This window comes from Ambystoma mexicanum, chromosome 7q, assembly GCF_040938575.1.
Source record: "Ambystoma mexicanum isolate Mex_15411 chromosome 7q, UKY_AmexF1_1, whole genome shotgun sequence".
Classification (NCBI taxonomy): Eukaryota; Metazoa; Chordata; class Amphibia; order Caudata; family Ambystomatidae; genus Ambystoma; species Ambystoma mexicanum.
Window position 1 is genome coordinate 251141299 of NC_090941.1, and position 19592 is coordinate 251160890.

Below are 19592 nucleotides of genomic sequence, written 5' to 3' on the forward strand. Positions count from 1 at the left end.
AAGATTAGGCTGAACCAGTCAGACATTTTCCAGCTAGCAGTTGTTCAAAGCAAACAAACTATGGAGTTAATGGAATATGTCAGAACTTCAGAACCTTTCCTGCAAGGGTTACTCAAAGAAAGGACATGTCTAAGTGTCCTATGGCTTGCACCTGACTGTTTCTTTTATATAGAAATCCACAAAATGAACTCTTTGTTTGCAGTGGCAAAAACAATAATCATTAAAAAAAAAAAACACATAGGGACTCATTACAAGAATGGTGTTGTGGCAAATAATTCCCACTTTGTATTGAGTATGGCCCTGGAGTGGGAGATTTACCTCCAACGTCATGCTGGAGGTAAATCCTTCCATTTTCCACCCCCAAAAATCAAAATCGGCGGAATTACTGCAGTGCTAATTCTGCCAGCCCTAATTCAACCAAAAATGCCCCGTAGAGTCCAATGGGCTCTCAAAAAATGGGGTTTAACTCCGCCACTGCCACTTGTAATCTGGCATTAATTCAGAAGGACCAAGTGGTGGTAACAGTAATTCCTTTGGGCGGTCCCAACTCATAATGAGGCCCTTAGTCCCAAATTCACAAAATGCTATGCAAATAAAAAGGCACAGAGGATGTGTTGTTTTATGTGCATTACTTTGAGAAATGTGCATATCAGCTAATTCACAAAGGGGTTCCGTACATTTACAGGTGACCGTGCTGCAACACAAATAATGCTCTGATAGCCACACTGCATATATTAGTGTCAGGAGCATGCATGGTTCTCCCTGCACCCATACACCTCTTACTGTAGATATATGGGATGTGCTTTTTTCCTCAGGTACAGAGGTCATAACATTGCAATTCTGCCTGACTAAATGGTATTTCAGTAAGTCACATCAGAGTTGGTAGTCAATGTTTGAGATGTGACAGACTCTTTCTGAGCCCTGCTGGCGTAGAAAGATTCAGTCACACCCGCATTCATGGATCATTCTTGTTATTAAAAGAAATAACCCCAGTAGTTCTCTTAGAAGAAAACTCCAATAATACATGACTGTCTCTTCCCCAGCTGTACAGGCATTTCAGAGGTTTATGTATGTTATGAATTCCCTATATTGTAGATTATAAACCTCAATAATACAACATCTGTCAATCTCTGAATAATGAGATGCAGACCTAGGTATGTCTGGCATGTAACTGACATAGTATGACATGCACTCTTGCAATTCCTCACTTACACTTTACTACAATGATCAATTTAGGCAGACTCCAAGGCTGAATTATTCTGAACTAGATTCAAACCGTGGACATGCAGCTTGAACGTAGATCACTGCAGGTGCAGTACTCTGGATATATTACTGCAAGGTGTACTGTACTGTCATCAGCGCTCCAGAGCAGATGCTGAGGTGGGAATATTCTTCAACGAACCTTTAAAATTAGAGATTAAATGTAATTTGAAGAGAGTACAAAATTAATAGCATACATGCAAAAGAATCTGTACTGAACACATTACAAACAAAACAATTGTATATGAAAGTTATCTTTCATCAAACAATGTATTACACTTGGGGTAAGTTGTCTTCAACATAATACCTTGTAGGCATGGCCCATGCCTACTATTTATTTAGTTGGAGACCATTCACTATTAGTCAAATACATGTTTGCACAGCAGAAAGCTGCAGCTTGATAATAACTTGGACAAACTGCATTCATATTATCCATTTTAATGGAACTCACGTTATCATACCCAGAAAAATGAAAAGCAGAATTGAACCTAGGACTTTGAACATGTGACCTGCAGTTTGAACACAGATATGTCAGTAGCAAACACCTACCCCAGTGAGCTCTTTTGCCAGCGGGTGAAATTGGGATATGTAATTAAGTCATCGTTTTTTGTATTTTATTTTATTAAGGAGAGAAATGCTGCAGAACATGATACATTGGGTTCCTTAACACAGCATTGTATTGTTTTGTTTTGTTGAGACGCCCTTGTCTTGGGGAATGGAGGAAGATGGTGACCCGATGCTCGAGGCCACAAAAATCAGCATATGACTAGACCTGGAGGCCTTGAAGCTGCAGGCTGAGTGAGCAAACACCTTCTCTGTTAAATGGCCGATCTATTTTTAGCAGGTGTGTGGGAGTAGCAGGATTCCATCTTGGACTTTTTACTTTGAGGTTTGTTTGGACTGTTTGCTTTAGAGTCACTCGGAGATGTTTTACACACCCATAAATCAGCAATTAGAATGCTGTCACAGAGTGAGTCAGTCATGAGGGGATTGGTAAGGGTTATTTAGTCAGTACATAAGGCACTTGGCAGGGTCGTTAGTTCAACAAACTGCCAGGGCTAGCAGAAGTGACATCTCGTGACCTTGATCTCTGATGACATCACATGAAGTGATGTAATTTGACCCTGCCCCAAGTGCCATCACAGGAATTATTTTCTTTTGGCCAGGGTAGCAAGGGGGACTTCCAGTGACCCCCAAATGATGTCCCTGCAGGTAGATCCAGTATTTATTCAAAACATCTCACTTTTTCTAAGAAGCACGTTCGTCCTTGAAAGAAAATCGGTAGATTCCAGATTTACAGAATTCCTCAGCACATTTGTGCATAGAAGAAATCCCATGTTTTATTTTACCATTAAAATGCCCCCAGTGTGATGATGCTAAAAGAGAATGGATTTGCAAGCTCACAAACATTCCTGTAATTGTTCAAGCATTTCATTACAGGACCCCACAGATCTTAAAAAATGTTGTGTTGCTATATATGTTGGTTTACAACTACCATCAGGCTTAGCCAGCATAGTGAATTGTGAGTGATCATAGGAGTGAAAGTCCAACACATCTGGAGAGCCCTGCTGCAGAATAGTCTTGTGGGCGTTCTGCACACCGTTGGCCCTATGGCTCACCCATTTCTGGAGAGATGTGCATGTTGTTCCTTTTATCGTTTCTACTTTAAGGAGATATTTGCACACAGAGCTAATTGCTTACCGGTTATTGTGCACTGCTCCGTGACAATCGGCACTACGCACAAGTGCTGAAGTTATAATTAAGACATTGTTAATAATCAGCAATTTGAGTATTAGCATGCAAATAATTCGTATTGAATGTTTAGTTGTTAGTGGTGTATATTTGTATTGTGTGGGCTGCAATGACTATTTGTTTTGATCTTTTGTTTGAGTGCGTGAAAGCATTTAGTAACCGTACCTTTGCATTATGTGAAAATGAGCTAATTGTGTTGCAGTTCTTCTCATGAAATGGGGCTACATTCTGCTAAGCGAGTGCCCTGGAATTCTATGGGCAAGGACTTACGTCTGAAACATGGTCAGCTGAGGTGGCACCCATTATTCTAAGGACATTTTTGCAAAGTAGATTATCTGCTAGCAGGGAAACACTGACAGCATTTTGTGCTGGAGTCATGTTGCTGGCAGTAAACCAAGCTGTAGCATCTGGTAATGGTGATCAATGCCTGGTAAATCCGCTCATGTGGGCACTTGGAGCAGAAGCATGGAACAACTCAGGGAGGGAAGGGGAGGCACAATCCCTGAGTTGAGGCCAGCACTCCAGAAGAGACGACAGAATAGAAGAGATGAAGGTGAGCACACTGGCTGCCACAAAGAGAGTGGAGGACTGACTGATGGCCAAAAGAGGCCCTTAAATAATTTTTGAAGTGGCACCATTTTACACATTTTCAGCAAGTCCAATCCTTCTTCTATGAGAAACGTTGGAAATTATATAGGTTACCACACAAACGTGGCCCCGGATGCAGAGGCCTACCTGGAAAATCTCCAAAGTCACCTATAGGCCAGTCCACTCTTGCAGACAGACCCACTGGCATTCTCAGGCAAGTAGCAAAAAACGGCATCAGGCTGATGGTGGATTTTCAGCAGAGCCTGTTTTTATCTCTACCAAAAAGGTGGTTGTACAGATGTTAAAATAGCATAAAAGCACTTTTTTACTTTACAGAAGGCATGCACTGGTGCTTCCCTTCAATCCAGCGAAAGTGTATGTTTTCGAGCCTAGCAAATACTTAGTGGTGTCTTTCTGGGTTTTTTCTGCTCCAGTGGTACTTGACCATTTCGTGAAGGACGTGCTTTCAGACATCATAGATGTATTACAGTGACCTGCCAGGGTGACATTCATATATATACCAAGAGAGAAGATTTTAATATTTTACATGAGGGCACTGTCCTCCAGCAGTTACATTTCGAGAGATGATATCCTAAGATGAGTCCAACTTGGTAAGCACTGGGAATGTCTTGACCTATGCTCTCACGCCCCAGTGGTCCTCCTGAACAGCGCAGTGATACAATAGCCCATATCCACACTGTAAAACAAATCCAAAACCGTATAGCCTTTTCCAGTGTCTTCAAACAATTTGTACGGGATGTGTTGTCTTTCACAGATCCTTTTGCACCCTTCTCACAGAAAATAGTCCCTTATGTCTGCTCTGCTGAAGAACAATTATCATTTAACAAATGAAACCCAGCATGTCCCATTACTCCAGTAATACCTTATCCTGTTCCTGTCTGTCTTTTTGTTTTAGAACTTAATGAAAACTGTGTGGCCTTGGGAGCGATGATAGCACAGCATTGCAAGGTACTTCCACACTACACCTAGTGGCCTATTTTTCTAATTGTGTAATGTCAGCGGAACTGCTATATGCTATGGTGAGAGAAAAGAGCATTTTGCAATTAAATCATCACATCCAGTTTAAAAAAATGAAATAAAATAAATTATTTTTTTTTCGGGCCAGAGGTAGCAAGAAAGACAGCAAGAGTAGCCAGGGATGCAGCAGGGGTTGCAACTGGGACCCCTACCGACCCCCAAATGACAATCCTGGCACTTGTTCAAAGAAAAGTTTCTATATTGCAGGATGAGGAGGAGATGCATGCCTTGTGGTGGTGACATTCTCACACACATCTCTGGACTAGCACTTTGGGAACAACTAGAACGTATCTTTTACTTGGGTCATAATCGAGTTGTACCCCGATGCAGGGAACACACTCACACATGTACACAGGTTGGGAGAGCTTACAAAAGATGGTCATGTCTTGAGAATTACTTTCTCATACTGGAGAGTTTTACAGTTATTTTTCTGGTTTACAGTAGAAGAAGTTTTGGGCTTTGGACTTTTCACACACTGGCTACAACACCTGTGTCTTTGGTATGAAGGTTCCTGGTGGCAGCTGCAGAGAGCAGCAATGTCTTGAACTCTGAGTCTGAGTGTCAGTCTGAGGCCTTTCATGTACAGACCACTGTCCACAGCAATATGCGAGAATTAAAAGGACAGTTTAAAGAGCCAGCCAAGTTCTTCATACCCTGGCATGACAGGGACTAGGGCTTAGATGGGAACAAAACATGGCACATCATACCTTAGCAGTTGCGAGAAATGCAATGTTTTCCTAGCGTGAGGGGCCTCTTCCAAGAAATCTCTGATGATGGCTGCTACAGCTCACGAGGAAACAAGTGTAACGAATGCCCTGCCCTGGAGTCCACTGGGGCCACCGAGGGGTTCCGTACATGGCTTCCCCACAAATGCCAATGGCAAATCCTGATTTTCCTGGATGGTTTGTATCCCCCCCAGATACAAAAAAAAAATAATCCTTTTCAGACCGCACATACTACATGCCATTAACAACTGTTAATAGCCTTGTATTTTCTACATGAGTTCTATTTCATAATAACTTCCTTTTATTTTATTTATTTATTAACATTTATAAAGCGCACAGCAGCCATTGGGCATCTCCTGTTGAAGAAAGTTAAAGTGTTACAGTGCTACTCTAACCATTAGCAGTGCACATGGAGATTCCGGTCTGGGAACATGTTAGTTGAGAGAAAACTGTCAGATGAGGTATGAATTCAGGATGAGGTATGAATCAGACCTGCGATTTAGTTCTGGTCAGCAACATAAACAAATTAAGTGATCTTGGACAAATGATATGTGTTTGGGAAAAGGCTTATTGAATACCCCCATCTGCAATTCTCTATCACTATGAAACAGCGGTCCTTAAATTGCACAGTAATTCTCAAGATCACACATTTTTTTTCCGCACATCTCTTTTTAAAAGTAACTTTGCATAATGCATCCTATTTTTACATAGGTCGGTGTGATCCTTGTTGGAAAGGTGAATGTGCTCCCATCGTTTCCTATTTCCACACCGAAAAACACCAAAATATTCATCAAGTTCAATGATTATCAACAAAAGGTTAAAAAAAATGGAATGCAAGTTAATTCTCAATGTAAATCTGTAAACGTTTGAATGAAATGGTCCCACTGTAATGTCTCCTAGTAAACTTGGAAGGTAACCTCTTTATAATTGTTGATTTCCACCCGGGGAAGTTTGCTCAACCAATCAGGTAGCTTGAAATGCGGGAGAGAACACACAGTGGAGTGCCTGCATTTTTCAGCCACCCCAGACCCTCCCCAGGGAGCCACCATCTTGATTTTGGGGAGACAACAGGGATTCTCTCCTGTTGCCATCCCATCCTCCTACAGTCCCCGCAAGAAATCACCCACCCTTCCCAGACACCCTTCTTACCCTTACCCCCTCCCTACCCACTCAACTGTTGGACAGAGCTTCCAGCGCTCTCTCCTGTCGTCGCTGCCCACCATGGCAATAGAAGAGGGACTTAGTCCCTTTTCTAATCACTATGACGGGGGCCAGCTTTAAAAAACTATATATTTCAAATGGGAGATTGGGCTCTGATGAAAGGAAATAAATACATCTATGTTCACCCTGGATCGAGTCCCTGGGTGCAAATAGCCATCACCTCCTTGTTGGGGGTGCTTATATCATTTTGCTTGGACCTGCCTACGCTTGGAATGTGGGCTTTTACCAGTCATGTATGCCCTCGATGAGGGAGTGATAGCTATTGCATTTGCAGAGGCTTTTGCAATTCCTACACGCAGAGTAAACATCCTTGTAAAGATGTTCAGTGCATGTGGCAGTGATAACAGACATAGGAATTTTTACATCTTTCTCATGTCCAACCTTGCCAATGCAGCTCCCTTGGCATTTACAAGTTTTCATTTGGCTTCTGTGGATTGTTATGCTTAAAAATTATGTTTGAAGATTGCCAAAGCATTCCTGTTAAGGAAACAGAAATCACCCTGGTAGCTTCTGAGCAGGTAGGCAGCCAAGTTCTGCATGCCACATCTTTGCGTCTATTTGTGCTCCTTTTCAAATATCCCTCCCTTACTACCAATACCACCCCATGCTCTGCCCTCGCACAACCAGCTTTTTTCCTTCCATTTGTATGAGACCTTTTGGGTCATTGGGTCTTCCTGAGTCACTGACCCTGGGCAATTATTTAGAGGCAGCGTTTTGTGAAACCTCATGGTAATATTGAAGCATGCATCGAAGAAAGGGAGAGGAAGCTGATGCTAGTGTCATGTGCACACCAGGTATGTTTGTGATTGATTGTGTGAGGGAGGGGGCGTGAGACCCTTTTTTTTGGCTCACAGAGTGCAAGACAACGTTGTGTTTTCCCTGGAGTGCCACCTACTGCCTACCACTGCAGAGACTCAGGCAGAAACCCAGGGGCTGCTTGATGGAGACAGTGTCTTCACTGCCAGGGGTGGGGGGGGGGGGGCGGGCATTATGAAATAGACAGAATGTAGCTGATGCCATTAGCAATGTGTGGGTGAAAGGGGGAGGTTGAGATGGGAGGAGATCTTCAACAGTGCTGCAAACTACCCTAAACGTAGGGCAAGGGCAGGGGGGACAGAAAATTCCTGGGTAACCCTAAGCCTGGCATTAAGAGCCAAATATGAGTCAATCTTACAAAAGAATGGAGGATGTTCGCACAGGGACACTGCTGGTGCGGAGTTGCCATGGTAACACATCTGGGCACTGACATTGGGGCAAAACAGAAACTGACGGAATGGCTTTCTAGATGAAAAACTGTTTAAACATATGTTGCAAAAGAGATCAAATATACTTGAAAAATCAATAAACTTACAATAATTACACATACAAGGTTCACGCACAAGTAAATCCTCCAGACATCGGAATTGTGAGTGTCCTTATTTCCCAATTCCATGGTACTCAGGTAATTAACCCCAACAAAGTTGTCATTTAGCTCACTGAGCTGCGTAATTCCTAATTGAGCACTATGCATGTTACTCTTTCATTTAAAATTCTCTCCAGCAAACTTCGGAAGAGAAGACTGAGGCATGGTATTAATTAACTCCTTCTCACTTATCTCAGATCGTAACAGTATAACGAGTGCTCCTTTAAGGTGATGTTAAATGCTGAATAAGGCTTATCTTAGCCAAACTCCTACGTGTTATTTGCTTGTTACTTTAAGATGACTGTGACATTCACCAGAGAATTCCTTGTATACCGATCAACTGCTTGGGTCCCCACCAATTCTCTGGGACCCGTGTGATGATCCATGCTGTCCAGCATCAAGCCTCTCTGTGACCGACTACCGAGTACTTGGGATTTATAGCACCGGCAGGTAAGACACATGTGCCCAGTAATTAATGGCACACCATACCCTTGCTCACAGGAGTTCTCTGTACTTCCCACAGGGTCCCCCATATGGAGCCCTGAAGAAGGCAGACGTGTTTTCATTCTAACACTGCTAAAATGTGAAACCAACTGGGAACACCCGATCAAGTCCGTTCCCGGTGTTACAGACCCTGTTCAGTCAGGCAAAGAGATCTTTTATCCTATGACCCTGAAACATTCACTGTTCAATTGAAATTATATCCCTATAGAACATTCACGGTTCAATTGAAATTACTCAGCATTGTACATTTTCTATTTTGTTGCATACCATTTTTGTCAATGAAATAATAATTGATACTTACACTTAATTTTGTATATTATGTCATGTTTTCTTATTGTATGTTTATGATGTCACTGCAAGTTGCTATTTCTTATTGGTATGTTTCAATATTTAGTATGTCTCATTTGTTTATCACATGCCTCATATGATTAGAAAATAAATAATTGTTTCCTAACACTTTAATACACAGATACAGTGAGTGGTTATTACTTTCAGATTCACTCCTTGGATCTCTTATTTATGAGACCAACTTTTTATAAACTCTCTGGAAGGACCTAAAAATCTGTATCTGTCCCACCAAATGTTTGGTTTGGTTTGAAACCTTTTCTTCTAGTAAGGGTACACATAATTGTTTACATGTGACATTCACCATGACATTGCTCCCATCAAGGTTTCCTCTGTCACCTTGAAAGTGCTGCTTCTTGCATGATGATCATTTGTCTGACCCTCAGATAACTTTCAGAACTCCACAATGCCCTACTGTGATACCCTTCATGGATCCGAACTAAAACATATGAATTAAGCACTTATATAGGTCAACCGATTCACTTGAAGAATGCACCAGAATATAACCTTCTGGGCTTCTTGGCTCAATTCGCCAACTTCTTTTGATTTATTGTAGCACATATCTGAGAAATACGTAGACAAACATCCTCTGGAAGATATGCACTAAATGAACATGCGCTTACCTACATGACAAATACATGGCAAATAAGCAGCGGGCATCAGGATACACTGAGGGACTGCCTCGGTGTGTACCAGAAGAATAATGCCTCACGTGTACACACATCCACTGAATCTTCATGGGAAACGCATTTGATTGTAAGGTCCCTGGGAGAGGAGATTTTTTACACCTTTAAGTATCTCTATCAGCTTCTGCTGGATGCAAATAACCTGCGAATTGTGAAACCAACTGGGAACACCCGATCAAGTCCGTTCCCGGTGTTACAGACCCTGTTCAGTCTGTCTCTACCACGTCGGCAAAGAGATCTTTTATCCTATGACCCTGAAACATTCACTGTTCAATTGAAATTATATCCCTATAGAACATTCACGGTTCAATTGAAATTACTCAGCATTGTACATTTTCTATTTTGTTGCTTACCATTTTTGTCAATGAAAAAATAATTTATACTTACACTTAATTTTGTATATTATGTCATGTTTTCTTATTGTATGTTTATGATGTCACTGCAAGTTGCTATTTCTTATTTGTATGTTTCAATATTTAGTATGTCTCATTTGTTTATCACATGCCTCATATGATTAGAAAATAAATAATTGTTTCCTAACACTTTAATACACAGATACAGTGAGTGGTTATTACTTTCAGATTCACTCCTTGGATCTCTTATTTATGAGACCAACTTTTTATAAACTCTCTGGAAGGACCTAAAAATCTGTATCTGTCCCACCAAATGTTTGGTTTGGTTTGAAACCTTTTCTTCTAGTAAGGGTACACATAATTGTTTACATGTGACATTCACCATGACATTGCTCCCATCAAGGTTTCCTCTGTCACCTTGAAAGTGCTGCTTCTTGCATGATGATCATTTGTCTGACCCTCAGATAACTTTCAGAACTCCACAATGCCCTACTGTGATACCCTTCATGGATCCGAACTAAAACATATGAATTAAGCACTTATATAGGTCAACCGATTCACTTGAAGAATGCACCAGAATATAACCATCTGGGCTTCTTGGCTCAATTCGCCAACTTCTTTTGATTTACTGTAGCACATATCTGAGAAATACGTAGACAAACATCCCCTGGAAGATATGCACTAAATGAACATGCGCTTACCTACATGACAAATACATGGCAAATAAGCAGCGGGCATCAGGATACACTGAGGGACTGCCTCGGTGTGTACCAGAAGAATAATGCCTCACGTGTACACACATCCACTGAATCTTCATGGGAAACGCATTTTATTGTAAGGTCCCTGGGAGAGGAGATTTTTTACACCTTTAAGTATCTCTATCAGCTTCTGCTGGATGCAAATAACCTGCGAATTGGATGTGGCACCATCCCATCCTGTGAATTCTCAATCTTCCAGCGTGCAGCCATACCAATCTTTGACTCCATCCACCCTCTCCAACCGAAACGCTGAGATGTTACACAGCCTGTGAAAGCTGACTTGTGACTTGGTGCAGGACAGTCAGTGCAGGAAGGAAGCTGTCAGTGCAGGCAGGAAGCTGCTATTCCCTACGCTGCAGCCCACTCAGATCAGTATAATTGGGAGTCTGTGCACAAGGCTTCTGTATGCTTATTTTTAAGCTGCAGCGCCTCGAAGCCTGTGGGCTGTGTGAGCGCTTAAAAATGCAAAATAAAAAAATAAAAAGAGGGAAGGCCTCTGCAGGCATCAACTGAGACCTGTCACCTGCCTGCATAAATGATACGCATTTGCTGCATTCTGATAATTTATCTCGGTAAAATGGCCTGATTAAGCCCGTATCTGCAGAGCTGGCTGATCTAATTGGATAACATTTATAGATGCATAGGACTTGATTTCTTCTTGCTAAACCCCCACCCAGCCTCACCAACCCTTGTCTTTTCCCAAATCTGTATCTACCTTCCACAAGCCTTTTCAGTTATTTCATGATTTTGTTTTGTCCCCACAATTCCCTGAAAATGTATGGCACTGAAAGGAGATTCATGAGCCAAGCTGAGGGAACCTCCCATTGTGCTGGTTGCAGCCTTGCAGTTCAAACGACTTCAAAATTGATAACATGTGTCAACAAATCATCCAAGTTTCTTCACTCTTCTTGTTGCTTCTAAAACGTCTTTAAGTAATTCAATTCCTTAAATAGTGGTGAGGCTGACAATATGGGCCAATGCATTTTGGAAAAATGTGTCCATCTTTAGGGCATCAAACTGTAAGTAATCTAATACATAATATTACAAAGTGACCCTTCAGCACAGATATATGGAAACTCGTTAGGCATAACATCAGTTTCATATATGTTTCATACGTGTCTCCAAATTTGAATGGATGAAGACTCGTTGAGTTTATGATTTGGAAATCCTCCTTGACTCATTTCTCACTGAAGACCCAATAATGCTCATGAGTGTATTCAATATCCCGATATCCTCTCCCACCAATGCACTTGAATTCCCTCCTTCCTCTCAAAAAACAGTTTTGACCATACCGTTATCTCTTCTTTCCTGCCCACATCTAATATCATGAGTGATCCCTCTATTTTGCACTACTATATTCTGTGCTTCGTTATCACTGTTCCCTGCTTATCTCTCTGTTGTCCTCTGTTGTTCTCTCCCTCACGCACAAAACACCACCAACTCCTACTATAAGTGCACACCAGAATCGTTTGCCCTACACCCAGGAGAATTCCAGTCATCCCTACTCACGCTTGCTCCTCTCCATTCCTCCTCTTTTGATAGGCCTTCTCTGAGCATCACTAACATTCTCGTGCCATCATTCCTTTCACCCCTTGCCCTCAGCCCTAGATAACCCCTCAGGCCAACCAGAGTTGCAGTGTCACCTCTGAGAGTGGCATAACAACCTGACTGCCACTTCACCTCACCTACAAAAATATTGTCCTCTCCTTCACCACAGCCCTTGACTCTGCTAAACCATGCCACTTTATCAATCTAACTACTACTCTATGCATATGCAACTCTACATTCCAAGTCATGCTGGCTCCTTGTTGGCTAGTTTTCATCCCTTCCACATGTTCTTTCAATTACAGATGGGAGCTATTGTGCAAAGACTAATTAGCATCTACATATTAAAAATAAATACATGTGGCAATCCCTCACCACCATTCTATCCCTCCATCCCATACTCCAACCTATCCATACCACCACCCTCAAAGCAATTTAACCCCATAACTTTTCAGAATACATTAACACCCATTCTCCAGGCTGCCAAACGCTCCTAGTACCACTCAATGGTACTTTCCTCAGAGTCCTCTTTAAATTTGATATTTCTAATAGAAACCTCTCTAACTCTCCCCTCTACTACCATTGTAAAATCATAGAGAAACTTGAGTTTAACATGATCTCCTCCTTTATGGACACTTACAACCTTGCTGAACCTCTCTAATCTGAATACTGCAACATCCATTCTATGGCATCAGCATTAATGTATGTTTCTAATTTCCTGAACTCTACTCACCACTGCAAACTCTCCTCAATATTAACACTTCTTGACCTTTCAGCTGCTTTAGATATGGTGGATGAGCCCCTTAATTCTTTGGATCCTTACCAACCTTTTCATCCAGGGGATAGCTCTCTGGATTGTGTGGCTTTATACCTCATTCACTGGAAATACTAGATCTTGTGGTTCAAGGCCAACGCTGACCCAACCTCCCACAATGTTAGAATCCACAAGGTGCTGTCATTGTTAGGGAGAATCCTCAGAGATCTGCTAATTCCCTTCACCTTAGAGACCCCCAGCAACTTTGCTGGATTTTGAGGACTTGATTTTTGAACCTGGAGAGAGCGATTCTCTTTTTTCCCACTCTCTCATGTATTTTAATGTGATTTATTCTTTTGGTTGTGGCGTCTGACAAACTCCATAGGCATCATCTTTTACATTGTATCACACAACACCTCTAGTGCAGTGGCACGGGAAAGTTTTTCAGATTTCCCAAAGGTTTAAATACCTTCTCCGGCATAAACTACTATTTCCAAGAGTAGTAAAGTGAAATTGACTTTACTTACATTTATAACTTTCTAGACCCAGAACACACTATTTTACAGTAGGGTGCTGGAGGGGTTACCTAGCATCTATTCCCTTTTGTCTAACTTCTCATGTAACAATTTTATGTCACCCTTTTCTCACTGAATGGCTGATGGCACTGGTTTTGTTTTAACTACTGTGTCATGCATTTACTGTGGGCTGTGTTGGCAGCTGCAGCAAAGCACCCAAATGTGCCATGTTTGTCAACATAGCCCTGGTCGTCTTTTTTCGCCATTTCTTTGTGGAAAGGTCTTTCTTGAGATTTACTCTGCGCGCCAAACTATGTTTGGTCCCATTGTTCGCTTTGCCTTCGGCGGGATTCACGAGTGAAGCCCGCATCTGGCAACAGGGTGTCTGAGGTGGGCAAGAAGTGAGCGAGGTGCCCGAAACTCCCTGTGCTTAGTCTCCTAGGCGACCCAAATGCACTCTGTGGTGATTGGGTGGCTGACTGTCTGGCAAGGACAGCCACCCTGCTGGGTGACTGACAGCTAGGCTGCAATGAATGGGAGAGAACTGAATAAAATGCAAGGCTTTTGGTTTGGAAGGCAGAGTCAACCACTGGATGAAGGAACTGAAGAAGAACTTGAAGAGGATGCCTGCTGCAACTCCTGGACCGTTGGTTTGCCTGGTGAAGCCCTGCTGCTGTACTGAAACTCCAAATTCGATTTTAACAGAGAAGCCCTGCAAGGACGGCTTCTCCCCTTGAGTTGGTGGGGCCAATCAACTACAAAGTAAGCCACCTGGACATCCTTCTCAGAGCTGGTTGAATTTCCACAGAGTTGCTGCTGGAAACTATAAAGCCAGGGAGAGGAACACCAGATTGTGTGCGTTGCTTTTAAGCTGGCCTAGAGATCCAGGAAGATCTCCCAGACTCCCAGGAAGCAGGACTGACCAAGTCTGAGCCCCCTCAACAGAGTGTGGGACCCCAGAAACAAGGAAAGCCCATCTCGACAGCCAGGAACTGCGGTGTTGCTATTTGCGGTAGACACATGGAGCTGTATTACTAAACAGCCACTGATTTGAAGATGGCCGGTCGCTAGCGGTGACCGTCCCATTGCAGTGCAGGAGTCCCCAGAAGTCCTCCCTCTTGTCCCCACGACAGAAGCCCAGGAACAGTGAGATCTGCAGAGTTGCACTGGAACAGGTCATCTGCTGTACTTTTTCTTCAATTCAAAGGTACTGTACAAAGTCTGAAAGAACTTAACTCTTGATGTAGAGTTGCTTGCATATTCTACTACTCATAGGTCTAACGGCTTGTGGTCTTATGTTTGATTTTTCTTTTCTTCAAAGACTTCTAAAACATTGTGAAAATACTTGTCTACTTACATACCAGAAGTGCTTCTTCCTATATAAGACTTTTACCCATTGACTTTGGCCTAGCCTGTTATACTGAATGAATTTGCTGTGGGCATCCAAGAGTATTTGCCTGCTTAAGAATATTTGTGGTCTCTTTTTGTTCTAATAATCATTAACATTTAACAACTTATAACAGTATTCTAAATGCAAACAGTAAGATAGTAATGTCCCCAGCACCCTATCAATTGAAGTCACATGAGGGTGTAGAGTGTGTCTGTGGGCCATCCCAAAAGGGTCTGTACTGATTTAGAAAGTAAGAATGTATAGTATTGAAGTGTATTTGTGTATTACTATTATATTGCTCCATTCTGAAGAAAGCTTATTCTAACTGACTGATGAATACATTAATAATTGTTTATTCAAGAAACCTTGTGTATACAAGTTTATTTGAATATTTGTCACTGAGAATCTCTGTGAAACTCCCCTACAGCTCACACTGACCCCTCTTGAGATAAGCCTGACTGCTCAACACGCTACCAAAACTGTGTAGTACAAGCTTATACCAAAGGTTGGTTTTCCTATACCTGTGGTCAGAGTTGTTTGTAGTGTTCCCAGAGGGTTCTGCAGCCAAACCTTGCCTAACAGTCATCGCCCTCCTACTATTCTCCTTGTACACATCATCCCCTTGACGTTTGGGTTCTCCAACAATCTCTATGTGGATGGTTCCAAAATCTTTTTCTCTTTATCTACTTTTACTTCTATTTTCATTGTTTCTGTGATCGATCATTGGATGACAATTCATTGTACAATGCTGAACTCCATCAAGTCAGCAGTGATCTAACTTCTATCACACTGTATACTCCTTCTCCTTCCTACATGCACCTTGTGTCCTCTTGATGTATCTCCCTCTCCCAGTAGGCATGAAGAAATAGCAATCTTAGCCTTAACGCCATTATTATTTCTACCTCTACTGTGGCAGAGTTAATCTGCTTAATGTCAGGAAATCTATAACTTCCTCACCTTAAATACTGAGAAAGCCTTCATACTCACATTGGTGCTCAACTGCCTCAAGTACTGTGCAAACCTCATTTTGTTCCACTGTTAGTACTCACATATCCCCATCTGTTCTTCTCCCACCTTAAAACATTTACATCTTGCTGGTTAGTTTGCCAGGAAAAACTGCTGCTTTTTATAATTCTTACTGTGTGTATTCAATACAAACATAAGCTTGTACACTGTATCTAGTGAACATGCCTCTACAACCATCTCTTAACAACTTCTCTAGTACATTCTCTAATCTCTCTGTCCCCTCACCACGATTTCTCATCTCTTTCTTCCACTCCTTTTTCTTTAATTGTCGCACACCAATACAATGCCCTTCTGCTCAGTGTTAAGAACACTACCACTATCCGCTCTTTCAAAGCTCCATTAAACTCCACTATTTAAGAAGGATCACCTCTACTGATTCAACATTCCACCGCCCCTCCTCCATGACTTCCCTACACCTGATCTGGTTTATAGTCATAACATAGAATGCCAAAGCATTGAATGCCTTACCATTTAAAAAAAAGCATTTAAAAAAACATCTAATGCATTTTTTTCCATTTTATTTTAATGGGGGTGGGGGCCCCCCACAACCCCACTTTTTTTAACCTTTGAAAATCCAATACAATTAAAATAAACCCTTTACTTTAAAAAAAACTGCATAAGATGCTTTTTTTTTCGACACTTTTTTTGTTAGATGGTAAGGCATTCGATGCTTTGTTATTCAATGCTATTACTGGATACCCCTTATCTCATTATGCCTACTTCCTTGTATATAGACAGCCTCCTTGCACCACTGACTATCTGCCTTGTCCAACTTTTCTCTAAAATCCTCTCCCAAACACCCAACGGGCAGATGCTCGCAAAATCTCCCACATTACATGGCCACGGCAGTGGCCATGTAGTTATGGTTAAGTTGGTGTTTCCATAGGAAGAGCACTTTTTGGGTGGCTTATAACTTCGCTCCCCCTGGACGAATCCTCACCTAACTTTGCAAAGAAAGTATATGGCCCACTCTGAATTTTTTTGCAAAGTTTGGTGAGGATTTGTCCAGGAGGGAATTGTTATAGGGGGGTCCCAAAACTTTGTTTTCCCCATAGACTGAATGGGAAAACTTTGCGCACGGCTACAGCCCGAACCGCTGGGCGGATTTACACCCAATTTGCGGCAGGAGCGGCGGCCTGGTCCCAAAAGCGTGCTTTTGCAAATTTGGTGTAAATCCGTCCAGTAGGTTTTAAAAAAATGACCAAAATGTAAGGCAAAAAAATTAGTGATATCTGTGTTCGATTCGCGGACGGACTTCCCTGTTCGCTCTGCGGACAGCACCCCGATTGGCCCAGCGGCTTGCGGCATATCCGCGGACATGCGACGTGTTCGCTGATTGGGCGGCGTGGTGCGTGATGCGCGTCAGATTTTCTGTCGCGCCCGCCATCTTGCATTTGCGGACGTCCGCAGACAGCGCAGTGAAAGTTTGTTCAAAATGTGTATTTAGTAGAGTGTGTTGGTGTGTAGAAGTCTTTGGGGAGGATGGGGGAGGATGAGATAGGTTCAAAGTTGTATTTTATTTATGTGCTAGACGCTTTTGTTGTGTTCGATTTGTGTGCGGACAACACGGCTGTTCTGGAATGTTCGTAAATAAACAGAATGGATTCGGTGTCAACTTGAAAGTGTTCTAAGAACACTCGTGGGGTCTTGGAATGTTTGCAGGGGGTGTCCTGGAGACGTTGTCTGTATTGTTCGTTGGCAAGGTGAAAATGTTTTAAGAACAATCGCGGTGTCCTGAAATGTTCGTACATAAAGAAAATGGGGATGTCCCGAGGACGCTGTTTGTATTGTCCTCTGGCAAGTTGAATGTGTCCTAGGACCTTCCCCTTGTCCGCGGACATAAAAATGGTTGCAATGCTTGCATCTATGGGTGTGATATGCTGCAGTGGTTGTGGCCAGGGTATAGAATGTTGGGTGCATGGCCATTTGGCCATGCACCCAAGAGTGTATGCCCTGGCCACAACCACCGCAGCATATCACACCCATAGTGGCTTTTAACTTTGGGTCAAAAACTAATTTATAAGGAACAATGTTAAAGCTTGTATGGGTGTGATATGCTGCGATGGTTGTATTTATCTTGTTATACGTACTATTTGGTTTAGTAACGAAAGTCCATGTTTTTCTTGTTCATTTCTGTAATAAAAGAAAATAGCATGTTAGTATTAGTATTTTATAATGACTTATTACATTGTACAATCAACATTTTCTTCTTTTTATTGCCCCTCATATTTAGTAGATTACAAACCAGAGTACTGTGCAATTTGCAAAGTTTCTGTGTTTGTTTCTAAAATCATTGGGTCTGTGGGAGAAAAAAAATCCATGTTGTATTAAAAAAAAAAACTTTTTCTGTTATGCTACAGTTTATTTATTTGTTTGTTTTCCGCGTTTACTTGTTCTTTCTGCCTAATGCTTTATGCATTGGATTGTTTCAGTTTTTGTGAGCAGTAAGATATTAGGTATTTGTTTGGATATTGTAAAATTTTGGCCCAGTTAGATACCAGTAGGCGTATTCTAACTGTTTATGTTTTGATATAATTTCGTGGTATTGATTTATCTGTTTGCATATTTGTAAATTTTGGGACAGTTAGATACCAATTGGCGTATTCTAACTGTCTATTTTTTGCTCTATTTGAGTGGTATTAATTTATCTGATTAGTTGTTGTGGAATCTTAGTTAGATAGGTTTTGAAATATTGTGACAGTTTATATTTTTTTTACTACAAGTGTACTTAAGGTTTAAGTACAGTTCAGTTATCAAATTTTGGTTTTAAGAACATTAAATACGCATTTGTAAGATTAGCTGGTAATCTCTGCTTTAGAGTAACGGTACTATCATTACATTCAAACCATCCAGATTTTTTTTTTATATAAGCAGTGTAGTGCCCTGGGTTGGTTGTGGCTCCTGCGTGGTAGATTATACCTATTGTTGTGAAGGTTTTCCTACCAAGTGATATTTGACCATGCGTGAATCCAGTCAGCTTGCAGTTGTTTTTCGTACCATCTGCATTGTAACGTAGAAGCATTAGTATTAAATATTTACTATGTGTTTGTATTAGTAATGTGGAGCGATTATCCGAATTGCAGGTAGAACATAATCTACCGTGGTTTGCATTTTGTACAAGTTGCTGAAATGGAACAGATTCACAATTAGGTATTGATATATAGACAAAGCGCTCATTGGGGATTTGTTCTTGTGTCACATTGTTGCAGAGAGTGCATATATGTTTCCACATGTATGAAATCTGGAAGATTTCATTTATAGGTATGTTTTTGTTTTCCAGTACTAATAGTAAGTACATTAGAAATTATTGTGGATCTTCCTGTGAGTCTATAGTGAATTTCACCATTCCAGCACAGTAGTCCAATTCTTGTCTTATTCCATGAACAGTATACGGGGTGTCAGGGTTGTTTTTTGCGTTTCTATGAAGTACTAACATTTGCATACACAATGGGTCTCTAAAGTGTAAGTAAATGTTGTCAACAATGGCTGGTATTTGAAAGAGAATATTGATTGCTACATTTGCGTAGCAACTTACACCTATTTCATTTATAAGTTTAAATGGACCAGGTAGTTCTGTATCTGAATTTTTTTTTTTAGTTTGTCTTCCTTCTTTGACGAAGTACTTGGTTTACTTTCTCTAATTGGTTCTTGTTTGCTTGTGGTACTTGATGAAGTTTTAGTTTCTTTTAGTCTCTTTGGAGGATTTGCAGTGACATCCTGTTGCATTTCT